General features: G+C 40.7%; 1 protein-coding gene across 2 annotated transcripts in view; it reads right to left on the reverse strand.

Annotated features, from left to right (window-relative positions):
* chrm3a (cholinergic receptor, muscarinic 3a) overlaps positions 1-24589 on the reverse strand; it is an 83638-nt gene that overhangs the window by 42733 nt on the left and 16316 nt on the right. Inside the window, exon 2 of one of the 2 annotated variants that reach the window (XM_084020649.1) lies at positions 5158-5272. The exons of the other annotated variant lie outside the window; for it this stretch is intronic. The gene's annotated coding sequence lies outside the window, so the exon portion shown is untranslated. The remainder of the gene's footprint in view (positions 1-5157; positions 5273-24589) is intronic. 2 annotated transcript variants of the gene reach the window in all.

The raw sequence follows: 24589 nt of genomic DNA on the forward strand, positions 1-24589 counted from the left end.
AAACATACAGCTCTGCACAGTAAAGAATGGAAAAGACGGAGTTCTGGCTAGAAATGGTACACATATGAAACAAGGTGAATGTTTTTTGGAATTGTGTTTTAGTTAGATTTCAGTACTGGGTCCCAAAAAGCAACATGTAAATATTTTTTTCACACAACATCAAACATATTAAGATTTAGACAGTCAGTTAGTGGCCATCTGCTGTGAACACATTAAATTTGGATGCTTATAGCAGGCAGCGATGGGTGAGGGTAAGCGGCATATTTATTTAGATTATTACAGATATCAGAGGCATAGCACATATTTATGGCCCAGTTCATCTTTTTTATGTTGTGTTTTTGATTTGGAGAGGTGGTCCTGGATGTATACAATCAGAACTTGGCCTTAAGTTACAAAAGGTTTAAAACCCCTGATATAAGGTATTAATAAAGCTAAAGCTATCAATTATTATTTTACTGATTATTCCATCGATAAATCGAGTAATCTGCTACGTATGAATATTTAAAAAAAGGTATATCCAGATAAAAGAGGCCAGCCCAGTGATGCCAAAGTATTTCCACTGAAAGTAGCGAGCAGCACAAGTCAAGCAACACTGGCAGCCCATCCTTCCAAAGCCACTGCCTCAATATTATCATTGTAAGTGTAATTTACTGTAACTACTAATCTTAGTCATGGTCACTCTACCTTGCCTCCTCAAGCATAATGAATGTAAACAACGAACATAGCTATTGTTAGCACTCACAGCTGTCGAGCGAGCACCTTGTGGAAGACAACAGTACTGCGCAAAGAATTTAGTTTAGATTAGAGCACAGGCAGGTAGACAGGCAGTTAGACAGGCAGGTAGCAGAATCATCATGTCATTGAACAGGCTTATTACAGTCCTGCGACAGCCAGAGACACTGGATTTTTCAAGTGCTACAATTGGTCAAAACTGTATTATAAGTACTTTTGACAAATGTACTTATTGTAAGTCACTTTGACCAAAAGCGTCTGCTAAATGCCCTAAATGTAAATGTAAATGTAAATTTGAACTTTAGTGCTGGGGACAGAGAGGCAAAAAATCCTGTCCAAACCTCACTCTCCCAACAGATTCAAACAAACTCTACTTTTAAAAACATTAAACAAGAGAGCAAGTCTGCACAGAAACACACACTATCCAAAATATCTGTTAGACAACTCTAAATATGTAAATATCAAGATATCAACTCTGGGAAATGTTTAATGACTTGAATCAGGATTCAGGCCAAAAATCCACGAAGTGCATTTAATTTCCCTTCAGGATCAATAAAGTATCTATCTATCTAAAACACACATCATTGACTGCTGCTTACACACTGTTAGCTGAAACTGAAAAAAACTATAAATGAAGAGTGGCACTGCTGGAGAGTTTTAAGGAGACTGGAAACAGACATTGTAGTATTTTAAAATACTTAAAATACTGTGAAGACTTAAGCAAAACTGTGTGTGTGTGTGTGTGTGTGTGTGTGTGTGTGTGTGTGTGTGTGTGTGTGTGTGTGTGTGTGTGTGTGTGTGTGTTTATAAATGGACTTGTTACATCGGATATTTCGTACCCTATTGAGGGATTATTCTGTAATTGCAAGTATGAGTCTCTGAGAGCTGCAGCTGAATACTTAATAGGTTTTCATCATTTTTGATGTATCACAATGCAGAACCCTTCTGAATGAATGAAGTCCCACAGGACTGATATTTCACACTGTAACTCACCTTTGGCTGACACAAAGAGTTTGATTTTGACAGACATGGTTAGAATATTCAGTAGGACACAGCTAACGGCAGAGTATCACAGTTTGTGGCTCTAAAAAGTGGAATAAATGCAAATATTCTGTATGTACTTTTCGTTAAGTTGGAAGTTTTTCCAACATCTGCGACAAGCAGAAAATTGCAAGTAAAAAAATACTCTTGCACAACTTGAGGTTTTCTTTGAAACTGCTGTTGCAGAATTGCAGAATGAGATCTATTTACGTTATTCTTAAATTCTGAACAACATAAATGTAATGGATGTAAGACATTTTATAGATGCAGTAAGTTAATGATAAGAAAATGTCATGTAATTATTGTTCTTTCCAACTGTTAAACTAGATTTAATTAAGCAACAAACAAGAGTGAGGAACCTAAATCTTCTGGAATATTAATAAACTCCTTTGTTGAAACGATTTCTCCAGCAATCTCTTCAATTACAGGTTTCCGGTAAACAAAATTCCTCAAAGCATTTCCAACCTTGAGTCAGTGATTACAATCTGCCACTATACGTGGTGAAAAGTCCAATAAGATCTAACAATGTAACCGATAGCTAAAACAGATAAGATAGAAGAAGCATCAGACAAACACATAACTTCAGACAGGTAATCATATTCCAAGAAATGAGGTGACAGAAATGGTTCATCTCTTACTACACTCGCACGCCCAAAGTGCTCGTCCATATCTCGTGTATAACCTTGTCTGTGCCTCCTGTTCTGAATTCAAATTAATTGTACGCTGACTGAATCCCAGCCAATGCTGGAATACTTTAACCCGTCCCTGCTGTATGCCGGGTGACAGACCGGAAACCCTCTGAACTGTGTGTGGAGCAACAGTAGTAACACTGTACATATGCATCATTTTCTTCCTTGACAAATGAACCTTGCCTTTGGACAGTTAATGCAAATTGTTATTATTTTTTTATGTTAGCTTGATTTTAATGGGGTTTTTTTGTGTGTTAGTTTCACTTACACAGATTGCATTGATCATAGCCTGAGGTTCTCTATTCTCATATGAATGCTCGTCTGTTATCAATCAATTGACATTGCTACAGTGCAAACCTGATTTCCATAAAAAGGCACTCTCGCTAAAGGCTATTTCACTTAACAGTATCATTCACAAGAGCTGGCCAATGTTTTATCACAGAACAAGCTTTGCAGCACAATGCACTGTGCAGATAATATCATCACACACACACACACACACACACGTCTGTTACTATGTCTAGAACATTGAGCATTTGTTGTCATAAATGAAAATAAAGACAGTGAAAGCATTTTATGTGCCCACACACAGACCAAATGTTTGATGCCATTAATACATAATTGTTAAGTAAACTATAACCTACATGATGACAATATAAAATATACATTTTTGTCTCTCTTATCTCACTCTATAGGTGAAATATTTTGGTGCACAAGAGTGTAAGTTACAGGAATTTGGGACCTGGATGCCTGTATGTCAGCTGCCGGCTCACAAGTGGCAATTCCAGTGTAATCAAATTCCCAGCCTCCACAATTCTGGCTCTAACACACACACACACACACACACACACACACACACACACACACACACACACACACACATCCATTACATTTACTGAGGAACTGCCTGAACGGAATAAAGCCAATCTCATTTTTTAAGACAATAGATGGTAGATGAATGTGAATGGGGTCATAAATCTACTTAAGTACATTCCATTGATCACTCCCTCAGTCAGGATTTGGACAGCACTTGGTAAATGGAGTGCATTTATATAGCACTTTTATTTATTAACAGTTAGAAATATAATTTTACTGACCATTTCCCAACACAGTATTTTTTTCACACACACAAAGGCGTATTGACCCATTCAAGATGATTTCAGATAAGACACCACGACACGCTTTGGTCATTAAAAGGTATATGTCGTCACATTGCTGGTTGCTGTTTGTAAACACAGCATTCAAAATTCGCTCCTCCGCTTGAGGTGTGAGAAAGAGACGGCGAGAGAGCACAGTTGGGATAGTTGAATAAAACATTATTTTCAGAATTGTTTTCCACAGCAGCTACATTCTTAAGAAAAAGTCAACACGTCTACACCTCCTCGCAAACCTGCAGGAAGTTGCTGATTTTGAATGATGCAGCCCAAGGCACGTTTCATCCTGCTGTGGCCTGTCTGCTCTCTCTCTGCATATGTCAGGCCTGTGCGGTGTGTAGGACTCATTACGCCGTGGGGCATGACAAAGCAGTGCTATTAGATCTGGGAATGAAAACAGGTTGTACACCTGTTGGCTGTTTATTGGCTGGAGGTTACGCCCCCCCAGGGGGTCTAAGTGCTGTTTGCTGAAGCCCAGAAGAGTGATTGAGAGGGATTATGTTTTATATCAGTCTATACATTGTTTTAGGAAATTGTTTCACATTGCACATTTGAAGAAAAAGACATAACCCTTAATGATGAAGGATATTTTTCCCCGGCGCTTGGAGGTTTATCGCCATTTATTGCCAAAGGGGAATAAAAATTCTTAAGTACTAAATCTCTACACCTGGGCTTCTTTCGCAACCAGAGGAATACCTCCCTGCTGGCTTTTAGAAAAAATAAACATTTTAGGATTACATTTTCTGGTGTTAACAGTGCTTACAGAGTTTACCTGATGGAGTCGCACAAAGAGAGAATGACTTAATTATCTGACTAGACGTTGCTCGACCAAATCTCTACATCACACATAGTTGTTTGCTGCTATATCGATGCTCTGAATATCGAAAAGAGAACCATTAATATTGAAGTCAGTCAATGCTTTAGGGAGGAAGGAAGAATAAATTCCACGTTTCTCTTTTGTTTTTTTCAAAGGCATCCCTGATAAAAGCCAAGAAAAAGACATTAGCTGATGTGTTCTGTTTTAGGAGCCTGACCTGCCAGATGGAAACCGTTCTGAAGATGGCAGGCACTTTCAAAAAATATTTGGCAGGGGATTGGATGAAGCATCCTTTCCATTGTGCCGCTTTTGCTCTTCTTTGAATGAAAAAAATATTCTGCAGTTCTAATATAACTGATGCTATTGCAGCATCTAGGCTAACTTTGTTATGAATCGCAATATTATTATTATTTTGAATGAACAGTCGCCTCTCTGTGTCGTCTTGCTAACACATAAGCCACGCCCATAACTGCCAGTAGTTCCTAACAGGATGGTGACTGGTCCATGCCCTGGCTTACTGGACATAAACACATTATTTGAAGCTTGACTAAACGGTGAGATATATGATCTTGTGACATTGCAAGCAGATAACTATTTTTGGAGAACTTTCAAAATGTCTAACATGAACATTAGCAAATGGGTCGGAGTTGCAAATCCTTCCATATGTTGACAGGGGGGAGATGGTGGTTTTTTTGGGGGGAATACAAGGGATTCTCTGACTCACCAAATGTTTTGGGGAGGTGAAGTGTCTGGCGGTCACCTTTCAGCGGAGTGCCCTTTGGTGTCCATACGGTCTACTGGAGGGGCAGGATAATCCTCCTCTCGCTGGATCATGGCGTCTTGGAGGCAGACCGGAGCGAGGGGAAGAGGGAGAAGGAGAAAAAAAGGAGAGAGAATGAGTTAATGAGGATGTGTCCAAATTAGGAAGCAGAACACATTTATCTCACATTTGTTTTTGCATTTGAAATGGTATCTCAGGTAGAAATCACCATTTGTAACTATTTAAGCCTGCTCCATGTTGCCGCTCAAAGTAGAGCCAAAGGTCTTCAGGGAGAGACTAATTTGTATATTTTTTCACGTTTGCCAAACAGCATGTCGCTCAGAGTAATCTACCTTTCCCTCTCAAGTCTCTCTTTATGCAATATGCTTTAATCAAGGATCTACTTGAGAAGTGAAGCTACCATTCCCTGCTGGATAATATCTGTCAAAGAGGGAAGAATGGCATGTCTTCATGTCTCGGGAAGTGTTCATGCCTTATATAGTCTTGGTCTCGTAGTGTTGCCTGCTGCACATAGCTGGATCTAGCCAGGGGCTAAGGAAGCAGACCTTATGAGAGCTCATTAAAACAGTCTTCAAGTCTTAAGAGACAAATATGAATGTATGACAAAAAAAAATGAGCTTGCCATTAAAAATAATCAAAAGTAATGGAGCAGTTCCCAGACCGAAAAAGGCATTTATTAAAAATGGAAGTCAGAGTTGGATTGGATGGGTAAATGAGAAGGGTGACAGAGTGGAGGGACCATCAAGGCAAGGGCTCAGTACTAATATTCAAATAATTCACAAACGCCTTGGGTATTCTGACACAAATGAGCACACTACACTCTCTTTTTCATGTTACACTTACAAATAACACCTCAAAGGTCAATGGAAGAAACGTTTCTCTTCTAATGAGGAGTTCTTCGACATTTCGGGGGCGATTCTCTTTTCAGCGGCATTTTTTCCGCACACTGACATTTTTGCTGTGCTAAATGAAGACAAAACTGATTTAAATACAAATCCAGAAATGTTTTCTTGCAATTTAGAGGCATTCTAACAAGAAGGAATGCTTCATTCTAATACCGATGACCTTGCTTGGCCTATCTGCTCCATATTTAAGCTGAATCTGCAGGGGCGTTCTTAAGTGAGCCATAAAGAGGACTGAACGAGACAATTACCATTTTCATGTTTCCACTTGAAATCTGCAACCCGACCTGATCCGAGTCTGCATTTACATTAAATTCCCCATGAATGACTTTTTCCCACAATAAGACGAAACAGCAATTATCCAGATAGAAATGAATGTGAATGGAAATAGCTCATTACCATTCTACAGCACAGTACATGTGAAGGCCAGCCCTTTAAAGTAACAGATAAAAGGTCAAGTAATTATATAGGTTTCAGTTTTCAGTGTCGCAGCAAATTGCTGAAGAAGAAAATCTTGAAGTGCTCATTTCCAAAAATGCAAATGTGTGGAATATGAAAAGGAACTCATGTTTAACCGTAAACTTACATTAAATGTGAGAATGTTCTTCCATATACCGGCCATTTGGAAAGCACAAGGGCAAATCGCAAAACACTAAAACAATTCCCAGCACCCGAATTCAAATCTGCAGGATTTGTGGGGAAGCAGCTACCAGATCTTGTTCATAGTTGTTAGAATGGCGACTCCCACAACAGGCTTCATATTCACATTTGTGGGTATTTCAGTTGTTGTGCAGAAGCTTGTAAACCCATTACTAAGTCTGGGCGTGACATTCTTAGCAACTACTATAGATTCAAAATGTTTAGTGAAATCAGGATGCACCGTTGCAACTTAGGAAATGTCTCAGCTAGTCTTAAGTCTTAATGTGACTAAATGGTTGCAGGGAAACATCTGCAGTGCAGTCTAATCAAAAAGCTTTTTGCAAAAAGAAACTCACTGTAGTATCACATGCTGTCGTAAAACAAACTATATTAACTGTAATGTAGGTGTTGTTCCTTTAATATATGCATACCTGGAGAAATACCTGCAATATCTGTGGTTTTCATGCAGTTTAGAATGAGTTGGAAGTTAAACTTATAAATTATAAATTAAGCCTGATTATACTAACCCAGCTGGTGATATCAAGTCATTATGAAAACATTTTAAATGCACTCTAATTGCACCCTAACGTTTTGGTATTTGAGGTATCTTTTGTTACTTTTGAATCTTCCCAGTTTAACAGTTTTATTAAATGCCATATTCCATTTAATCTCTTGTACATTAAATAAATAATATATTAGCAAGCTATTAGAGTTTATTTGGTTCAGTTAGCTACCTAAGAGGTCGATGTACATACAGTATTTATAATAATTTATCTCAACATCACCACTAGCTTCCTTAGTGCAGACCAGGAGCATGTGAGCGCTTCACTAAAACCGCTCATCGTTCTGCTCACTCACCGGGATGCAGACTGCTTTGATACTGCGATGCATTATTCTCCACTTAGTAAGCACGTTTATTATAATTAGGCTAATTAACTTATAAGGAGCATCTGACCAGCTGTTCTCAACCACTGGGGTAAAAACTAGTTATTTTATATTAGATCTATAAGTGCTTCATATTTCAAATGAATAAAAAAAAAAACTGTGATTCAAACAAAGCATCATTTCAATGACAAGTGACACAAAATGAATTGGGTGAAATGAAAAAGTGATGTGGGAGAGAACCCTGCACCACTACAAGCTCCAAAGCATGTGGTGAAGAAACAAGACACTAAATACATTCAATGTGGATCCATAATGGCATGCAGTCCAGGGTGATGGTAATCAGAATACTTATTTTGGTTATTACGGCTGACAGTGTGACAACACAAACTTTATTTTACTCCTATTTTTGTTATGTTTGGGGTGTTTTTCTCCATTTATTTGAGAAGGTGGTCTTTGGGATGTGTTTAGGGCCTTAAAAAAGGTACAGAACTGCTGCATTATGCAACAGTTAAACTAGTTGGTGAAAAGAACCACCTGGCGACTTCTTCTGTATTAAAAGGAGGCACACAGGAGACTCCCCAGGTCAACACTGCAGCTCACACGCTCACAGTGGCAACAACTACAACATGATTAGTTGGATTGTGCAGAACACACTTTCACTCAGGGGCCCACGGCTCTCTCTTCCTCCTAAATGGAGTTCCTTATCTCACCTAGCTGTGTTATACAATATAAATCTACTGGCAGACCTGTTCAAATTTATTGTCTGAAAATACATGGATATCATCTTTCACTGGCTGTTTATCCTGCCCTGCGAGAGCAGCAAAGTGAGAACAACTACACAGAAAAACTGCCCTTGATTAATGTCTTTGGGGATTTATGTTATACGACTCACTATCGGGGCTGATTTAAGAGCTGCGAGTTCTGTTCGGGGCATGATAAAAAAATGGGGCTCAAACTTCATTTAATGCTAAGGCAAAAGCGGAAGAATGTTTACAGAGTCTGCTTCTGATATTAACTATCATGCAACATCTTAACCCTGCAGAGAATCCCTCATCGCACTGTGGTAACTGCTACAAATGACTCAGTGTCTAATCACCTGTATGCAGGAGCTCCTCAAGAGCCTCTGGGCCTCAGTGAGTGTCTTACAAATGACTTTTTTTGATGAAGTGACACTGCGGAGGAGTATATATCGTCTCCAGCTGTAACACTGCATACAGGAATGTGTAGGAGCAAGGCAGTTTCAGTGTGTGTGAGAGACAGAAAGGCAGACGGACAGAAGGACAGAAAGTAAAAGGGTGTGTGTGTGTGTGTGTGTGTGTGTGTGTGTGTGTGTGTGTGTGTTTCTCATGGTTGAACTACATTTGAGATCCAGCCAAGGTCATCCTCTTACTTATGACATACATGGAGCCAGACTGAGCCTCTCACTTGGAGGCTCTCCATCCGCTCCCACTGATAAGACCAGTTACTTCATGTGCAGCAGACAGACACCACGGCTGTGTATTGGGTGGATCGAGTGCCTATTTTATTTTTCTTGAACCCCATTAAGAAGACAGTATATTCACATACAGTATGTGCCTTTAAAAATAACTACAGAAGGGCTTCGACGTATCGTTAGACGCCATGTTATACTACATCCGCCCAGGGTGCGTGACTAAAATAAAAAACTTCCCCGGTACATTTTTAAACACATAAAAACAGTATGTATGAGCTACTGTAAAGCAGGGGAACTACAGTGCAGTCACACATAATGCTCCGGAGAATTATTCTGTTGAAAGGACCCATCCAAAGGTGGACAGGGATATTCTGTTAATTGGTTGATGCATGTCAGCTGGGAAACTCAATTCCAGGCTATCAAAGACGCCTGAAACAGCTTAACCCAAATAAGACCTTAATCAGACTGTCAACAGTCCACATATTTTTCCACAAGGGCCTGAAGCCCGGTGTAAGTGCAACTGGCTGACAAGGATGGCTCTGCTTTCTCCTATCAACTCAGTCACCACCCTGCCAGCTAAAGCTTGGTTTAAAATGTATGAGAATAAAAAAAACCTCAGTGGACACCCTTCACTTTTTCTTTTCTTTCTAAGCCTTCTGTTGTACTCAGAGGACCATGAATTCATGAATAGGGCTCTAACAGAAAGAGAAATATAGGGGGCGATAATAAATACTGTATGGGTGAGACATTACTGTTTATAGAGCTTAGATAAGCACCGCGTTGGTGCCAGTCTTAATGCCCGATGATGGTAACAGATTATACAGTGTTCAAGAAAGTGTAAATAAAGTAATGAAGAGTCCTATTTGCTAGTGGGAGGATGGTTTGTTGTCTGCAAACAGTAAAGGGCAATTGTGCAATTAAAATGAACTGACAGATTGCATGACTTTCAACTCGCATTATCAGACAAATTGTGCTTTTGTGTATTACCCCAGCGGAAGCCGTGTTCCCACAATAATACACCACCGAAACTTTGACAGCAACCTGACCACAGGAAAAATGTTTTCTTCATTAAACTTTCATGTTTTTAAATGAGTAAAGCTGTGAGCCATCTGCTGAAACCATGCCACTTCCACACACAGACACGCACACACCCTCTCCCTGTGGTCTTGTAAAAGGCTAACCAAAACTTAAATCAAATGGCCAAACTCCAGGCAAGCGCCTGTGACGCAGAGAGATTCAGGGCCTGATCACCATAACTACAGCTGATGCTCGGAACATGCGATGCTTCCTGTTAAATGAGCCTTAGGAGCCCGTGGAGGTGGACCAATTGGCAGGAAATGAGACCAGATTGATTGTGAAACAGATGGAAGAGAAGCACTCTGAAGCTCATGAGGCTGTAACGGAAGGGAAAAGGTGAGGGGTGAAGATGAACACGGGACAGACGGCGTCAGAGTGAATAGTTTGAAAAGGCTTAATTAAGTATGCAACATGAGTTACAAAGATTAGAACAGAATAAAGCGATGTCCACTTTAAAATCAATTAACAGAGATCTATATTTGTCCGGGTCAAAAAGACTGTCAGAAAGGCATTTGAACAAAACTCATCTTCTTCAAGGAGTTACAAAACATGCAAAAAATCTGTAGCAATCTTTATTTAATCCTTCTAAGAGACAAGACGCAAGAGAAAGACGGCGAGGCCTTGAAAATATGCCAAAGCATTCTTGCCCTCATTTGTTAAAAGGCATCTTTCTAAAGAGTTCCGTATACGGAGACAACAAGTCCGTTGTCACAGCCAATTTCTCGACAGATTTGAGATTCATTCAATGTTTTTAACATTTCAGATAGACACTAACTGCAGAACGGGGCCTTCCAAAAAAAACCTCAACGAGTCTGAGACAGTTGCCAAGCTCTTCAAATACAAAATCCTTGATCCAAATATAAACGCGAGGGTGACCCTCTCACTGGAATTCAAAAGGAACCTGCTATGCACTCTCAAATTCACACATCCTTTAATATTTATTGAATATAGCCAGCAACTAAATCAAAGTTATAGATGTTTTCGGAAGCTGTTTGTCATCATGATTAAGACAAATAGTTCAGTTATATATGTACTTGAATTAAGCTGTTCATGCGGTCCAACACATAGAATTTGACTGTCATATTTTGATTTTTCTAAGGACTACCAGAAGCAAATTAATAGGTACACTGTGGAGTGTTTGACCACTAGTAGCGCTATGGAGCAAACATTTTAAACTGGGTCCATGCTTTGATGCATTATAAGCGTGTATGTGGACACACATGCAAGTTTCATGCTATTCCAGCAATTGACAGGTGGCAGTGCTAACAGATACCGTAATGCACCAACGAAAAAAAATCATGGATGTAAAAAATGTAGCACTAAAAATATTTAAAAAACAGCTAAAGAAACGAGTGGACTAAAGAAAGCTCCACAAAGCTCCAAATATGATGGCACATGGACGATGACATATTTATGAATCTCCTGTGGTGAATGGGGGCAGGAACACACACAGACACACACACACACACACACACACACACACACACACACACACACACACACACACACACACACACACACACACACACACACACACACACACACACACACTTTGTTTATCTAGCTCCACAAGTTCAGAGGATTATAATCGGTCTTCTAGGGCCGGATATGAAAACGTCATATAAATCTCTATATATACTGCATGAGGGTACAGCTTCATTTCCAAAAGTGGAGAAGTCAAAATGTAGTGGATGTCAGGGTATAAATATAGTTGCATATATTGTTGTCTGTCCAAGTAAGAGGCATTGTTATTATTATGCACTCTTGGAGAGATAGGGATTAAGATAGCTCTTTGATAAATTATAAAAAGGAAAAGTTAAACTTTGGTGAAATGATCTCAGGAATGTAACACTTCACCTCCCAACTTCAAGTAAGTATCTGTACGACAGGATTCTTCATGCCGCCGCTGAATTTAGACGCGGCGTCTACCTCACGTCCGCTGCAATTCACAGCCGATTGATCCCAGTGGAAGTAGACAGCGTCAGATAATTGCAGATCTGAGCCACGACGCTTCAGATTACAGTCAAACACATTCAAATAATGTGCTTTTAATAAACAGGTTGTTCGCAAAGTGCAGAGTGCACGAGTCATCGTCTGGAGGATGAGACTTGAATGGGTTGAGGGTAGTTATCTGCCCAGAGTGTGAATTAAGAATCCGAGCGCGCTCTTTCCACATCATTAACCCTTCGGAACTAAAGTGACCTTAGATGTTCATTTGATCTCATCATGTTTGGGGGAGTGTGGAAGTGGAAAGGGGTGAAGGTGCAGAAGCGACCCTTTGATGTTGTAATGCAAAATGTCTTTTATCTCGAGCGTTTGAGACCGGGCCAGCCGTCCAAAAACTCAATTAGAGCTGTTCTGAATGTGAGCCGACAGCATAAGAGGAGGCGTGAGGCGACTGAGGCGCGAACGACACGGGGGGAAAGGAATAAATGCAACTCTCAGGACAAAACTGAACAACACAAACGAAAAGAGCAGATGAAATCTCCTCTTTGAATGATGGAGGAGAAATCGTAAAAAGAAAAAAGACAAAAAAAATCTGCCACGTGTCTGGTAGCAAGATGACCAAACCACAATCTAATTTGTGTTTATGAGCTGCTCTGAACGTGTGATATCCAGCTGGTGTACAAATAAGCTGTTCATCGGAGTTCGCGTTAATGGTTAACATTGTGTTTGATTGACAATTGAAGGCAGCTTGCTCGACAAATGATGTTTCTCCTTGCTGCACACAGGGAAATTCCTCAGCCCATTTAGCAGCCATCGTCCGGGGCTTCATCATCTTACATACCACAAAGTAGCATAAAATAATTCAGAATCCGACAAGCTCAAAGCTCTTTGCGCGTTCACCCAGCCAAAACTGTGTGGGTTGTTTTCCCCCATAAAGTCTATTGTACCCGAGAAGCAAGATAGAAAACCGGGCATGGGATGAAGTAGGAGGATGGAAAGGGATGACAGAAGGAGGAAGTGGAATATGTCATCTGTGTGTATGACCAGGACTGGCAGACCCTTCCCCCTCCTCTGCATTCTTTCATGACTGTGAAACTATGCACTGCTTAGGTGAGGCGGGAGAAAAGAGCAGCGGAGGTGGGGAGGAAAAGAAGCAGAGGCATGGCTTTTTATATTAGGCCTTTCATCTCTCTCCTGCCATCGGTCATCAGAAATGGGAGAACACCGACTCCCAAACACGGCACTCCGTTCCAATTTCATTGAGCCAAGGACCATTCGAGACACGCAAGAATGAGAAAACAAAGAAGGCTATATTACAATGTCCCAAAAGAGCAAAAACAATTATTCATGCACAAAGGAATTTAACTGTATCATCGCCAGTAGAGAATATTCTTGGTTTTCAAATCATGGGGGCGAAAGCTATTTCTAGCCTTCATCTTGCAAGACCACTAATAGTCATCAATTAGTTTTTGTGGAGTCTGTAGTCTAAAAGATGTCGGTAAAAGGTTGACGTGAACATCCCGCTTCCTTGCTTTCTTCACCGTACGTCTCACACAAACAAACATTCAGATGAAAAAATAATATTTTCTCACACATCAGTGAGGTTCATTGGGTTATTCATTATGTTGGCCATGATTCGACATGCATGATGCCGAAAAGTGTTTATGTTTTCAAGGAATCGCTACAGAGAGAATCACGCATTTAAACAGTGTTGTGAAATCATGGGAACAACATCTCTGGGCCATTTGTTTTTCCTTTTCACGGGTTATTTGTCCAGTTTGACCTTTTAATGCTGCACAAACAGTATGTCGTAAACAGCGAGGGGCAGACCCAGGATCTTCACAGAGAACATACTGAAAAATGAGCAATAATGGAGAGGAGATCTGAACTGTGTGCGTGCAGAATTTGTACAGAGAAAAGACATTATTTAAGCTAATGATGGTGAAGAGACAGAACCCGCTAATGAAATAAGTGGAAAACGCAAACAACATTCCAGTAATGCTGAAAACTAGAAGGCACCGACAAGCCTGTAACACCAACTTCTTCACTTTTTTGCAGAAAAGCTGCGGTGTTCTGACAGCTGGAGGGTTATTACCAATTAGACCGGCTGTGTCTCTTTGCCTGTGTGACAGGGGTGGTAGTAGGGGGGATGGGGGGGTCAGAACAGCTGAGCCTTGGACTCAGGAGGTGGCAAAGAGAGAGACAAGCAGCAGCAGTAAACCAGTTTTATTGGAGAAAAAAAAATCTCCTCAGGACAACAGAAGGGAAAACAGAAAGGAAAAGGGTTTAGAAACGGAGCCCCGCAGCTGGTGAAACAGAAGGATAGGTTTTTTTAAAAATACCTCGCTACCTGCACTCTCTTTCTGTCACAACATAAGCAACCAAGCATATCTTTCCGCCCATGATTTATTTAATGTTGTAGCGGTCGCACTGTCCAGTGGGACGCCAACGACCTCATCTGTGTGCACAATGAATCACCCATTGAAGAGATAACGATGTTGAGGTCCATGCTAATGACACCATAATAACTACACTCTGATTTCAACTGGGTATTAATGAGAGATTTTGAATAGCAATCCAGACTAATTAAAAAGACACTCACTACATCATCCGAGAGATACTTTCACTTAAGTTCTCGGTAGTTCCCCATTTAATTACTATAATGCTTCTTCTATAATCGCTTTCTGACCTTTTAGCTGATTTATGCTTTCTATACACAACCCCTCTGGTTTCAAACAGGTGGATTGGAATTTATGTTAAACGGGAAGTTATTTAATACTTGATTATATGCAGGCAGATGTTGTAAGAATAACATTTTCATACAGTTGAAAGGTCAATGTTTATGTCTGATCAAGTTGTATTTGTACTGTACTTTTAGTAGGTGGGATGGCAGGAGCTGGACATTTCACCCACTGATCCATTACTTTCAGCTGCTGTTAAAATTAACTATTTGGCCGATAGCTGATGAGGATACTTTTGTTGTTGTTTCTGTGGCACAAAAGATGGGAAACAAAGACATCTTTGTTATATAAAGTATCAACTGAGCCGTTTTAAAGACATTCAGCTTTCTGCACAGCTTTAAATCAGCACTTTTAAATGCAATCCTACAAATGAGTTGTACGAAACAACTGTTAATATAGTCTATTTTCACGTGACAAATATTCTTCAAAAACCTGTTTCAAATACCTTTTTAGCTGCTTCCTCGACACGGCTTGCCACAGCAGAAATAAAACCTACTTAGTTCATTCTCACGTTTCAGCTCCGGCATTCATCACATATTGAATTTGTAAAATACTGTTACTAAACATGTTATCAATACAAAGGCAGACAAGGGAAGCTACAATTGACTGAAAGTAAAAGTATCCACTCCGAGTCGCAGCACAGCAGGAGTCAAGAAAGAATTGACATACAACACAACGAGTTGTTGTAGCGAAAAGCAATTGTGGACCTGCTGAAAGAGATCGACCAGAGTGGCCAGAAACAAAACCACTTTTTCATAAAATGTGCGGTGTAATTGGTAACACCTCTACAGATGCCAGGGGATATGTGGGGAAATTGTTGAGCAGCTCAAAATGAATAAATAAATTGAAATTACGATTTGCATATAATATCTTTTTCTTCAATTAATTGAACTTTTTCCCTCCAGTAGCCCCTGGAGTACAAGTACCACTGGTTGGGAACCACTATCTTATAACACACTGCCTATTTAGGGTTTGAGAAGGTACTTTATTTAAAAGGTAAAAAAACCCAACAACAACCTATTAACACCCACGGCGATGCTCTATCACCCACTGTGGAACAGAAAATCATCTCTCTGAAAATACCTGCAGCACAGATGAACAGGAGCTTGGGTGAATAATGAGCTACAACAAAATTAGAAAAATGCAAAACACAATCAAAACAACACGCATCAGAGAGTGCAGCGTAACAGTCTTATTAGAAAACAGCCATCCTGTCAACACAAACGGATCCACATGTCTGGAGTGAAACAAATAAGAGCGGCTCCTGCACGTCTTTGTTCCTTCTCTGCTCTGCCGGATCAAGAGTTAATTCTGCTCAGAGTGACTGTGGGCTGCGAGTGACAGGAGTGAATTAATGATTCATTATGCCCAGTGTAAGCAAACAGTGAGCCGGTGATGGAGGAAAATGGATTTACACACATCCAACGCCAACCATGACATTTCTCCGGCTAAAAAATATCCCCATATGAACATACAGGTTCAAAGTAGCGCTGGTGTTTAAAACCAGGATGAAAAAAAAAGACCAAGCCAAATGTGCTATGCAGATCCACATTTCTCTTCAGATATATGAAACCCCAAAACTTCGACATTCATAATAATTCATTATAAATGTGATATATTGCTATAGTTCAGCCTGAGGCGTTCTTCTAAATGAATTTTCCATTTACTTTTCATTCAGGCCAGTCACTCGAGTCTTACTACATCATAGCCTCGCCATATGTTCAGAGGTACAAGATGAAGTGTAAGTGTAAAAAGAAAAAAAAAACGTCAGGACTCTGTTGAGTCTGCAGGGTGTTTGATGCTGTAGAGGAAATCATAAAATTTTCATAGCTCATGTTGAAAATATTTCGACAGTTTGTGATTATTAATGCAGAGAAAACTGCACAATTGCAGAGCGTGTAGTACATGCATATTCCATTAAAAGACATACTGCCTGTTTTCACTGATGATGAGTTTTGGGGCAGTTTACGTCTCAACAGATGATACAACTGTCTAGTTTCTTTAACTTGTGACACAACTATAACACCAAAGCTCTTTTTTTAGGTTGTCACATTCGAGTCTCCAAACCTCCTGTGTCCACGGATCACCTCAAGGCTTTCAATTCAGCCGAGTATCACAGATTAGAGTCTTGCTTCCCTAGTTTCTATTTTAGGGAGCGTGTTATTCAAGTTCACAAACGTTATATCATCCCTTCCCTGTACCTTTCCCATTCTGCCTTCCCTCTCTATCTTTGTCACGACCCAAAGGAATAGCATGTGTGAATTATTCAATTAAGTCCGATTCATGCTTGAGTCGAGCAAACGTAATATGAAATGTTTTCAAATCTGCAGTGCACCACATACCTATTGTTAGTGTACGCTTAACATTTAATTTCATCAAAATGAAATGACTCATCAACAGATGCTATAATTTTTCAAATGCCAGAGAGGTGAAGTTCCTTATGAAATAACCATACAGCCGCTGATGTCTATTGGTAATATGCATGTACAGCGAGCATCTGCATATGTCATTCTGATGGATGGAGCAGGAGCAGAGATCAAATGACCTCTCTGTTGAGACGAGCCTTGTGCTTGGTTGGGCCCTGTCCTATCCTGTCACTGACTAATGGTTGCTTTGAACGTGAACACGCCTGAACGGTCGAAGGGCAAGGCTCCGATAACGGCAGTAAAGGGATTGGGGGGTTAAAGCCAAGTCTTTATAGTGTATACTTATCACAGTAAATGCTGTCAATAAATACTAGAGTAGCCCCAGCAGCACTCTACGAGCAAATAAATTCTGCCCTCGCTAAAAGACGAGGGATTTTTCAATTCATTCCCCTGCAGTGAGGGATTTATTAAAATCAAAGACCCCCAAAAAACTCCTAATAGGGACACACTTGATTCAATAACAACACAACATAATAGAAATGATAACAAACTTAACATAACAAAGCTGAAAATGTTTATGCCCTGGCGATAGTGGCGCCTTTTCCCATTTGTTCAGCAAAACCAAAATAAAGCGACTAACAGCTCCAAGGGCAGAACGTTGTCTGCGACGCAAATTGGCATTTCATCTTTTTCATGCCCATTTAAACCGTTTCACAATGAGACAAATGGATTGATATAAAAGCTCCCCTCTCTTATACACCATGTCAAAGTATCGCTCAATGAATTAGGACACTACAGCGTATTGTCCGAATGTCGGAAGGAGGGTCAGACGCCCAAGTATGCTGGTGAGCCTGTTTGACAGGTTTCTACAGGAAGCATTAAAGTAGAAAACTGCTTAAATTGGCACATCCTGTCAAAGCTGCAGGCCTGCACTGCATACTGTACTTAAAGAGTTATCCAGTAAACAGCTGCATCGGAAACATCTGCCCCGACAATTTGTTCCGATTAATTAAACAGCCTGATTAGAACGCTATGACCAACTGATCAACTATGTTTTAAGCATTTTGACAGATTTCTCATTTCACCCTTCGGGGGCTCTTAGACATATATTCAGCAGGGAAACCTGGCGCTGCGGAGGCTGAGAAGAGTCGAGGTATTTCAACCATCTGGATTTCTCCAGCCTTGGTAATGTTACTGTTCAGTGACAAAGCATTTGATTCAACAGCCAAAGCGGTCTTAATCACAACTCCACCGAAATTAGTTATTAAACACACCGATTTGGCAGTAATATGACTCACTTTCTTCACATTAGTAAAAGATAGGGTTTGGAAAGTAACCACGGAGTTAGGAAGCAGCCCAAACACTGGATTGTGAACAATGTAAATAACCACTGCCACATCCTGATTATGATGTATGGAGAACAAAGTCCTGCACTCAACCTTGCTGCCAAAGCTGAGATACAATAAAAGGGGTCATTACCAAAACAGGGAAATGACTCAGACTGTTCTCCAAAGGACCGTCAATCATTGGTAATTTGCGGTATCACCTCGGATCCCGATATCTAACATACAAATAATAAATGGGGAGGTGGCGAAGAGGTCACAGGATTATGCCGCTCCCCTGGTGGTTCTCAGCAGTTCAGGATTAAGCAGGATGTGACTGATGTAATGTTGGGAGCTTAAGGAAAATGAGGCAGATGACTAGAAACTCTGACTGGCCCTCCGCTCCTCTGAGGAAAAAAGATATTTAATGAGATTAATTTAAAGAGCTTTAGTGAGACTAATCTGGATCAAAAACAGTGGTTAAATAAACATGAACGGCAAAGAGGAAGGAACAAAGCGGTGGCACAGCCTGAGAAAGAACTTGAGGAGTTTACTGAGGGTCACTGAAAACATGTGGCCTTCTTAATGAAACATCGTTGCGAACACGAACGCGTGAGCAGAGAAGAGCCGCGGCGATTTAACGCATCTGTAAACACACTGCCAGCATTTCGGGTATTAGCTCGATCCCACTGCAGGGTTGAAAGATTGAATTATTTAAAGCCACTCTGTGCAGAATTCGTATTTAACCGTAGAATCTGTTCAATTGTTGTGATGGCACTTGCTTATAGCAAATTAAACACTTGCTTGTTGCATTCCGTCTCAATGGCCACAGGTAAGTCTCCTGGGAGTGCAGGTGGGAATTAGCAAGTAGCGAAATCTGTTGCAATCGGCTTCATCTCTTCTTCTGGTGCAAGATTAGTGTTTCCTGTGTGGGGTCCCTGTAATCATTTTGGTGACCCCCTGATTTTTCCACCATCATAAGAAAGAATTTTTAATTTGTTGGTCCTTAGTTTACGATCGAATAGCTGTGCACTTCATGATTTTTTCCATGATCCTCAGCTGTACTTGTGTTAAATGTGCTAAATAGCTGTGCTGCTTCATCCTCCTCAGTGCAAGCAGGTTTGTTTGCAGCAGCGAAATTCCCAAATTGAAACTAAAATGGTCTCTCGCTGCGTCCGCCTGTCAGCTTCGCCGAGTCCTCGTTTGCCACCTCGATTTGAGGAGATTTAAACGGCGCTGCCTGCCAGGAATCCAGACTTTATAAATCAAGCTGGTTTAACCATTGTATTTTCATGTTTACACCATTTATTTAGCTGAATAAATATTAATAAATAACAAGCTCACCGCAACACCAGTGTGTTGCCTGTATATGCAATAAATATGCCCAGCTTGGGTTATGATTACATTTCAAAGAAACACAGAGGGTATGAAGCCAATAAACAGTTTTTTTTCAACCATGTACCCTGCCAGAAACTTTTGTATGGAGACATGCCAGGCAATTCCATCCATCCTCTCCTGCTTCTGGCCTGCTTTTTATCCCAAAGACACCACTAAAGTTAATGTACTCCGGCTGTCTAGTCCTAGTCCAAATCTCCCCCACACTTCTGTGAAAACACAGAATCTGTTGAGCTCGATTTGAAATTGAAGGCTACAATTGAAGGCTACAAAAATATTTCTTTCGATTTTTTTCTTTCGCAGAGCTGTTCGATAAAGCTGGTGCCGGTTATTGCCAGTGGGTTTGCACAGCTGATAAGGATGAACACAATACAGATGAACGATCTGAAAAACCTACTCCAGTGATTCATGTCATTGCCCTTCTCCCACAAAGCTTTCATGCCATGCCAAGTTACACACATTCCCGTGATGGGCTCGAGATTATCATCACTCCGCTAAATGGAAGTAATCCCCGGGGAGGTGTTAAAGGTTTACGTCGGTCCATCCACAAAACATGCAGGGATGAAAACACCAGCAAGGGAAAGCTGGCATTCCCTGATCATGACAGGGAGCTTTGACTCGAGAGACTAAATCAAAATTGTTTTGGTAGTTCACCGATGTTGAAGCTTGAACCTTCTTGCAAGTCAAAAAAACAAGTGACAGTTTACATCCATATCTGTCCATCACTTCCAAACTGCATCCTATTAGACATTTGTGTTAAAATGTCATAATTAGCATATTAATTATTAAGATATGGCCAAAGGTATGTTTTGCGAGGTCACAGTGGCCTTGAGCTTAGACCCTCACATTCTAATTAGTTCATACTTCGCTAAAAAAACATAATGCATCTGCTGCGGAATCGCACTGCAACCTGTTTGGGACTTTTTACCCATATTTTCTACTTACACTATTCACAGTACTCAATTTTTTCAAAAGGTGTGTATTGCATCAGCATAATAGTGTTGTGATGAATATTCCTTTGCACATTTGTGAATATATAGGCCTGGTCAAGCCTAAAGGCAAGATTATCAATTTGGTTGATGGACTTGGAGAGTTTTACTTGCACTACTTTACAATCTGCCAGTTGTCTGCGTGTTCCTATAAAACACTTCAAATCCCCAGAGGGAAAATTGTAAATAAGTGTCCCACTTGTCAAACTCTGTCTGGGTTTTCAACCCGTCATACAAGGAGAATCCCAAAGTATAGAACCACACACTTCTACACAAGTGACAAAAGAGCAAATTGGAGTAAAATTATTTCCATTCCCCTTTGTTGCTTTGGACTCATGTAAATGTCAGCTGAGGATTTGATTCACTGGCCTTGAGGCTGCGAGTCTTGTTGGCTTGGATTAATTTCCCTCTACAGAGTTTAGCCGGAGGGCTCACTCTACAGCTCGCCCTCGCCTTGTACAAGTCCTACAACTCCCTGTCTCTTCCTTAAATGTCAGTCAAACTGAGGAAGAAGGAAGACTCAAAGACAGTTGCTGATTTGAACTCCCTTAGAGAACGGGGCAAATTGTCACCGGTACAACTCCTTCAGAGGTAAAAAACAAGGAATTCTAAATTTCAAGTAGAGTTCTTCATTTGACTTTACTTTGAACACGTCAGTCTAACTTTGACATGTGGTGGGAAGTTGGGCTGGTGATTCTACGGAGACAGGCCTAAAGCTAAAACAAGAGGTAGCCTTCAAGCAACATTTACCGTAGAACAAACATCTTGCTTCAGCCTGAAGAAGGAGGTGAATCGGTATCATGAAAACCCAATAGTGCCATGACTATAACATTAAATATCAATATTTGAACCCATAAAGTGCTATCCAGGGAAAATACATTTTACTTACGGGCTTCCTAAGAAGTACTAATATGTTAGAAATGTGATTTAAATGAACATTTTGAATGGGTCATAAAAACACATACTTACAGTAGTACATGTGCCAAAATATACACTGTGCATCAAACAGGCTGATTTTACAGACACATTTATGATTTATCCAGCTAGCATACTATGTTGACTCCCAGACTTTGTCACAAAATCAAATCAAAAACATAACAAATCAAGTATTGTTAGGAATGCGTATAAATTGACATGTCATGCCTCCGTAGCAGAGGGAACGCACAACCAGACAGACACTAAACTGAACTCAGGTGCAGGAGTTTGAACCACAGCACACATTGTAAAGAGAGCTTATAGAAATACTTGTGGTTAGCACAGCAGCTCGGCCCAAATCTTATCAGAGACACAGTTGGCAGCGACTCAGCAGCGATATTAACTCTAATAGGTTGGCACAGCGGCCAATCAGCAACTCCAAATCCCCCTCGAAACTGCACTCGCCCACTTTTTTAAAACCGCATCCCATGAGCTTGGCATTGTGTAAAAATCCTCAACAGCGTGCTTTATCGACACCCTCAGCTATGATCCTCTCAGCAGACATAATGGCCAGCCATTCCTGGCCCTCCTCTGCCATATGCTGCTCCACAAGTAGTTTGTGATAAGTTTTGATTTGGAAAAACATCCCTCCCGCTGTTATAAATGTGTGACAGGTGTTACATAAGAGAGGGGCCTATACTTCACTCTTAAGTTACAGAGGCACTTTAACAGAGATTGTGTCAAAACAAAAGCAGGGGAGGCTCGTTGCTGTATGTAGATGATACTGAGTGGTGAGCCACAGTTTTTAAACATGTCTTAAAGGGGCCCTATTATGCTATTTTTCCACAAGTTAATATAAGTTATTGATGTCTCCAAACCTGGTCTTTGAATTCCTCAACTGGAAAAAACATTCGGAACATGTATTTCGGAGTGGATCACACTCCTCATTTTCAGCTTTTTTACCCCACTTTTTCAAACGGGTGATTCTGTCGGGGTGTAGCCTTATGCTAATGAGATGACCCCTGACCCCGCTCCTACTGAGGAAGTGGTTGTGTCTCTCCGCCCCGTGCTGTCCGCGTCCAGCTTGTTGCCATGGTTATGGTTCTACGCTACAAACTAACAGCGGTCCAGCCGTACCGCTTCGAACCGGACTCCGACCCAGAACCAGGACCAGCTCCTGCAGAAGTTCTACGCCGCGGATGCTGCAGGACGAACCTGGATGGTTAGTTAACATGTCTGTGTAACGTTTTGGACGGTAACTCGATGTGTGTTAGCGTAGCTAGCGCTAGCCACAATGACGCTAATGCTGCGTTCTTCGCTCTATAAGTAACGTATCTGTGAGCTATTTTCGGCAACAATTAATATCGTTAGTAGTGCCGTGTTGTTGACAGTTCACTGTTGCATGTTTTCCAAATGGGGACGTAACATTATATTTAAACGGATGAAAACCCGATGAAAACAGCGTCCTGTATGCGGGCAGTTTGTTTACATCACATTAACGGGATTAAAAAACGTCATCCTCTACACATAAAGATATACAAGGAACGGGATTTGGTCAGTATCATGTCGTCCTCCAGAATTATGTGCTGAATTGTGAATTATAGGCTGTGTGCTGTGTTTTTTAAACGTGATTGTGCTCCATCTCAACATTATGTGCTAAACTTACTGTTACAAAAGTCAAACATGAGGTTTACCTCAGCTTGTCAGCAAAGTCAGTCAGGTTACCATATTAACAAGATTTGTTGTTGAAATGCTCAAAGTCTGTACTATATTCATCTAGGTGACTAAGTGGGCCTTCAGACACTGAACACGTCTGCTGCATGGAGACACCACAGGTAATGTTACTGTCTGTTACACCAAGTTGTCTGTTGAGATTATTATTCACATAACATGACGATTATCATGATTCACACTAGGTAAGAAGACGGATGCAGCAGCTGGAGGAGGAAGAGGCTTGCATGGTGGGACATCCTGGTTGGAACTGTCTGTCTGAATGTTCTCTCTCCAAAACGCATGAAATATACAGCTGGTTATGGTGCTTTACACGTAAGAGGAATACAGCAGTCTGTTGTTTGTTTATCAATTGTGTTTTATAAAAATAAATCCCTCTATGCAACATATTATGCAGTCTTCCTGACCATTACTTCAGTAATATTAACCATGACACATTTTACAATTACTGTAAAGAGTTTATTGTCAAATTAATCAGCAGTTGAAATTCACAGTTATCTCAGAACACAAACGCAAACTGTTTGTGGCCGACTCTGCAGGGTCATATCAAGCTCTTCTGAAGTCAAGGAAGAGCTGCCCTCCAAAGTATCCTCCTCCTCTACCAGGTCCAGGCGAGCTCTCTGTGATGGTCTCCTTGGAGTGGTTGTGAAACGGGTCTGGAACCATGGCTGTGCCAACACCAAAGTCCTTGCAGGACACAGTAGCTGTAACAGAGTTGTATGGAGGAATGAAACCCATGATATCACATAATAGAAATACACATCTGCACGACTACTAGTAGTTGCTGTTAAACCTGATCTCAAGTAGGCTACATGTCAGGCTACACATCTTTACCTGTCCTCCTAGACAGGTGAGTGCCAACAGTAGCTGTGGTGGGTCGGTGTGGGACGCTGATGTTAGCTGCTGCTCTGTAAGCAGACAGACTGTCAGACAGACAGTTAGAGTTTACAACTACATCTGAAATGTGGAACACGTTACTATTTCACTATAACTGATGTGGTGACGCACCAATAGCTCGTAAAATCCCTTCGTTA

The sequence above is a fragment of the Eutrigla gurnardus genome (genome assembly GCF_963514095.1).
Source record: "Eutrigla gurnardus genome assembly, chromosome: 11".
Classification (NCBI taxonomy): Eukaryota; Metazoa; Chordata; class Actinopteri; order Perciformes; family Triglidae; genus Eutrigla; species Eutrigla gurnardus.